The 5,431-nt window shown below is 41.0% G+C and overlaps 1 non-coding gene across 1 annotated transcript; it reads right to left on the minus strand.

Annotated features, from left to right (window-relative positions):
• Nucleotides 1-590: 590 nt before the first annotated feature.
• TRNAY-GUA (transfer RNA tyrosine (anticodon GUA)) lies at nucleotides 591-679 on the minus strand. The gene is given in 2 exon segments: nucleotides 591-626; nucleotides 643-679. It is a non-coding gene; the product is annotated as a tRNA-Tyr (tRNA).
• Nucleotides 680-5,431: the final 4,752 nt, after the last annotated feature.

Consider the following 5,431-nt stretch of genomic DNA (forward strand, 5'->3'; position numbering starts at 1 on the left):
GGATGATGGTGTGAAGTTTACTGAGGAGAAACAGGAAGTGAGAAATTCAGACAAAGAAAAAAAAACATTTAGAAGGGAAATTGAAGGAAAAGGTAAGTGAACCAACAATGCACTAGCTTAAAGGAACCGATTTAGAAAATAAAAAATGAAGCTTTACAACCCCTTTAATCATTAATATTTATTGACCATTCATTTTTGTCTTTAGATGTTTAGTTTTTTGGCACATGTTTATTCGTTTATACCACATGATATATGCATTGTCACAATTTTGAATTCATTTATTTACTATTATTTATGTAATTTTATACATATTTGTGTATTTGGTAAAGGGTTCAATCAATTGATTTTACACATATTTTTAACCTGTATTGAATCTTTTAGGCTTATTATCAGCATCTCCTATATTTGATTTTTTCATTTAGTGTCATACACTAGTTGGGGATCAGCATACTACTATTTCTTTCACTAGTTTTTTTCTTGATATTTATCTATTCAGATATCATGCACACGTTTACTAATATTAAATATCAAAATTTAACAGGTGAACATGGACAAAAAGTTACTGGTTTTTAGTTAAGATAATAAAAATGTCCTTCGAGCCGGAATTGAACCAGCGACCTAAGGATTCCTGTGTAATTTCCTCTACAGTCCTCCGCTCTACCAACTGAGCTATCGAAGGAGCTATATGACCAGTAGATGTCACTGCTTACACAGTTAAATTATTATTTAGTTGCATAGTTAGGTGGAAAAAAGACACAAGTCCATCCAGTTCAACCATTAAAAATATATAAAATAAAAAACATTGTACAATCCAATATACCCAATTCTATACCCACAGTTGTTCCAGAGGAAGACAAAAAAAACAGCAAAGTATACTCCAATTTGCTACAGCAGGGGAAAAAAATTCCTTCCTGATTCCCCCGAGAGGCAATCAGATTTTTCCTGGATCAACTTTACCTATAAATGTTAGTACCCAGTCATATTATATACAACAAAATATAGTTATAATCGCGCTACCAAAAATTAAAACAAAGATGTAGCAGCCAGCATTCAACAACGTAACAACTGTAAACGTTGTCCGATTGCCTACACTTGTTTACTATTTGGCGTGTTCTTTCCACGCCATCTATTTACTATGTTATAGTAACACTTTGCTTCACGGGGTGTTTTCTTTTTAGCGCTGCATTTTTTGTTTAGTATATTATATACATATCTATGTATTAAACGACAATGTTGGATAATATTGATAACCTTAAGGCCCCTTTCACACATTGATGTCCATTTTGACGGACTCCACTTGCTCAGCAGGGATCGATCTGTTGATCCCCGCTGAACCGGGGGATGACAGGTCCATCTCCTTTAACCACTTAAGGACCGCCGTACTGCCATTGTACGTCATCACAATGGCACATTGGATCGGACCCCCTCCCGCTGGATACGGCGGTCCGGTTCGCTGCAGAAGCGATCCGTGATGAGGGGATGGCCGTTGGTTTCTGGCCACCCCCTCTGGATCGCTCCTGGCCAATGATGAACTTCCTCCCACTGTGTATTGTTTACACAGGAAGGAGGAAGTGATGTCATTCTCCTCGGGGGGGTCTTTTTGACCGGACTACGAGGAGAAGACTAAAAGTAAGTGTGCACCAACACTATACTGACATGTAGGTACACACAGGCACACAAACCCCCCCCGATCGCCCCCCCGATCGCCCCCCCCAGTCACAGTGTCACTGATTGCATTGATCATTTCTTTACTGATCAATGCATTCAGTGTCAGTTGTAACAGTTAAAACTGTCAGGGCAGTTAGTGTTAGGTCCAGGGTAGCCCCCTATCACCCCCCCAATAAAGATTTAACCCCCTGATTGCCCCATAGAGTTAACCCTTTCACCCCCTTTTTCCAGTGTCACTAAGCGATCATTTTTCTGATCGCTGCATCAGTGTCGCTACTGTCGCTAGGTAGCTAGTTATTTTTTTAGGTTCACCGCCAGGTTTTTATATCGCTAGGTACCCCGATATACTACCCAATAATGGTTTTAACCCCCTGATTGCCCCTAGTTAACCCTTTCACCCCCTTTTGCCAGTGTCACTAAGCGATCATTTTTCTGATCGTTGCATCAGTGTCGATACTGTCGCTAGGTAGCTAGTTATTTTTTTAGGTTCACCGCCAGGTTTTTATATCGCTAGGTACCCCGATATACTACCCAATAATGGTTTTAACCCCCTGATTGCCCCTAGTTAACCCTTTCACCCCCTTTTGCCAGTGTCACTAAGCGATCATTTTTCTGATCGCTGTACAGTGTCGCTACTGTCGCTAGGTAGCTAGTTATTTTTTTAGGTTCACCGCCAGGTTTTTATATCGCTAGGTACCCCGATATACTACCCAATAATGGTTTTAACCCCCTGATTGCCCCTAGTTAACCCTTTCACCCCCTTTTGCCAGTGTCACTAAGCGATCATTTTTCTTATCGCTGCATCAGTGTCGCTAGTGTCGCTAGGTAGCTAGTTTTTTTTTAGGTTCACCGCCAGGTTTTTATAGCGCTAGGTACCCCGATATACTACCCAATAATGGTTTTAACCCCCTGATTGCCCCTAGTTAACCCTTTCACCCCCTTTTGCCAGTGTCACTAAGCGATCGTTTTTCTGATCGCTGCATTCGTGTCACTAGTGTCGTTAGGTAGCTAGTTATTTTTTTAGGTTCACCGCCAGGTTTTTATAGCGTTAGGTACCCCCATATACTACCCAATAATGGTTTTAACCCCCTGATTGCTCCTAGTTAACCCTTTCACCAGCGATCACAGTATAAGTGTCACTGGTGACGCTGGTTAGCCAGTTAGTTATTTAGGTTCCCCATCAGGTTTTTATATAGCGCCAGGGACCCCCATATACTACCTAATAAAAATTTGAACCCCCTGATTGCCCCTAGTTAACCCTTTCACCACTGATCACCGTATAAGTGTTACGGGTGACTCTGGTTAGTTTGCTTTTTATAGCATCAGGGCACCCACCATTTATTACCCGGCGGGTGATATCAATTAGGTTTTAGGGTCAGGGTCTGCGTCGCCCCAGGCAGCGCTAGGTTAGTGCCAGTACCGCTAACACCCACACGCAAAGCATAAACCTCCCGTAGTGGTATAGAATCTGAACAGATCAATATCTGATCTGATCACATCTATACTAGCGTCCCCAGCAGTTCAGGGTTCCAAAAAAACGCATTGTTAGAGGGATCAGCCCAGATACCTGCTGGCACCTGCGTTTTGCCCCTCTGCCCAGCCCACCCAAGTGCAGTATCGATCGATCACTGTCACTTACAAAACACTAAACACATAACTGCAGCGATCACAGAGTCAGGCCTGATCCCTGCGATCGCTAACAGTTTTTTTGGTAGCATTTTATATTTAAATCCGGAAGGCAGTGCTTGGTTTTCGGGGTCCCGTACATGGCTAGGCTCCCGAAAAGTCCCCCACATGTGGTATCCCCGTACTCGGGAGAAGCAGCAGAATTTATTTTGGGGTGTAATTTGACTTATGCCCATAGCATGTGTGAGCAATATATCATTTAGTGACAAATTTGTGCAAAAAAAAAAAAGTTTGTAATATTCCCGCAACTTGTGGCAAAATATAAAATATTCCATGGACTCAACATGCCTCTCAGTAAATAGCTTGGATGTCTACTTTCCAAAATGGGGTCATTTTGGGGGGTTTTGTGCTATTTTGGCATTTTATGGCCTTTGAAACTGTGATAGGTAGTGAGGAGTGAAATCAAAAATTTGCACCCTTAGAAATCCTGAAGGTGGTGATTGGTTTTCGGGGTGCCGTGCACGACTAGACTCCCAAAAAGTCCCACACATGTGGTATCCCCATACTCGGGAGAAGTAGTGGAATATATTTTGGGGTGCAATTCTACATATAACCATGGCATGTGTGAGCAATATATCATTTAGTGACAACTTTTTGTAAAAAAAAATTTTTTTTTATTTTTTGTCATTATTCAATCCCTTGGGACAAAAAAAAAATATTCAATGGTCTCAACATGGCCCTCAGCAAATAGCTTGGGGTGTCTACTTTCCAAAATGGGGTCATTTGGGGGGGTTTTGTGCCATCTTGGCATTTTATGGCCTTCAAAACTGTGATAGGTAGTGATAGGTAGTGAGGAGTAAAATAAAAAATGTATGCCCTTAGAAATCCTGAAGGCGGTGCTTGGATTTCGGGGTCCCGTACGCGGCTAGGCTCCCAAAAAGTCCCACACATGTGGTATCCCTGTACTCAGGAGAAGCAGCAGAATGTATTTTGGGGTGTCATTTCACATATGCCCATAGCATGTGTGAGCAATATATCATTTAGTGACAACTTTGTGCAAAAAAAAAAGTTTGTAATATTCCCGCAACTTGTGGCAAAATATAAAATATTCCATGGACTCAACATGCCTCTCAGTAAATAGCTTGGGGTGTCTACTTTACAAAATGGGGTCATTTTGGGGGGTTTTGCGCTATTTTGGCATTTTATGGCCTTTGAAACTGTGATAGGTAGTGAGGAGTAAATTCAAAAATTTGCACCCTTAGAAATCCTGAAGGTGGTGATTGGTTTTCGGGGTGCCGTGCGTGATTAGACTCCCAAAAAGTCCCACACATGTGGTATCCCCATACTCAGGAGAAGTAGCGGAATATATTTTGGGGTGCAATTCCACATATAACCATGGCATGTGTGAGCAATATATCATTTAGTGACAACTTTTTGTAAAAAAATGTTATTTTTTTTTGTCATTATTCAATCCCTTAGGACAAAAAAAATAAATATTCAATGGGCTCAACATACCCATCAGCAATTTCCTTGGGGTGTCTACTTTCCAAAATGGGGTCATTTGGGGGGGTTTGTACTGCCCTGCCATTTTAGCACCTCAAGAAATGAGAGTGCAGTCCTAAATTAAAAGCTGTGTAAATTCCAGAAAATGTACTCTAGTTTGTAGACGCTATAACTTTTGCGAAAACCCAAAAATATACGCTTATTGACATTTTTTTTACTAAAGACATGTGGCTGAATACATTTTGCCCTCAATGTATGACTAAAATTTAGTTTATTCGATTTTTCTTATAACAAAAAGAAGAAAATATATTTTTTTTTCAAAATTTTCGCTCTTTTTCCATTTATATCGCAAAAAATAAAAATCACAGAGGCAATCAAATACCATCAAAAGAAAGCTCTATTTGTGGGAAGAAAAGGACGCAAATTTCGTTTGGGGGATCTGATTGGGGGATCAGATGAAAATGGATCCGCCTGTCTGTTTTCATCTGATCCGCAAGGCGAATTGAAAATAGGGTTTCCATCTGTCTGGATTTAGTGGATTGGAGCGTCATGTCACCGCTGACCACCGTCACTCCATAGAGGTGAATGGAGCATCCGTTCAGGTCCACCTGAAAAAGTGACAGGCCACATGTGT

Source organism: Lithobates pipiens, unplaced genomic scaffold (assembly GCF_037356315.1).
Source record: "Lithobates pipiens isolate NorthernLeopardFrog02 unplaced genomic scaffold, aLitPip1_a1.2 Scaffold_18, whole genome shotgun sequence".
In the NCBI taxonomy this organism is placed as follows: domain Eukaryota; kingdom Metazoa; phylum Chordata; class Amphibia; order Anura; family Ranidae; genus Lithobates; species Lithobates pipiens.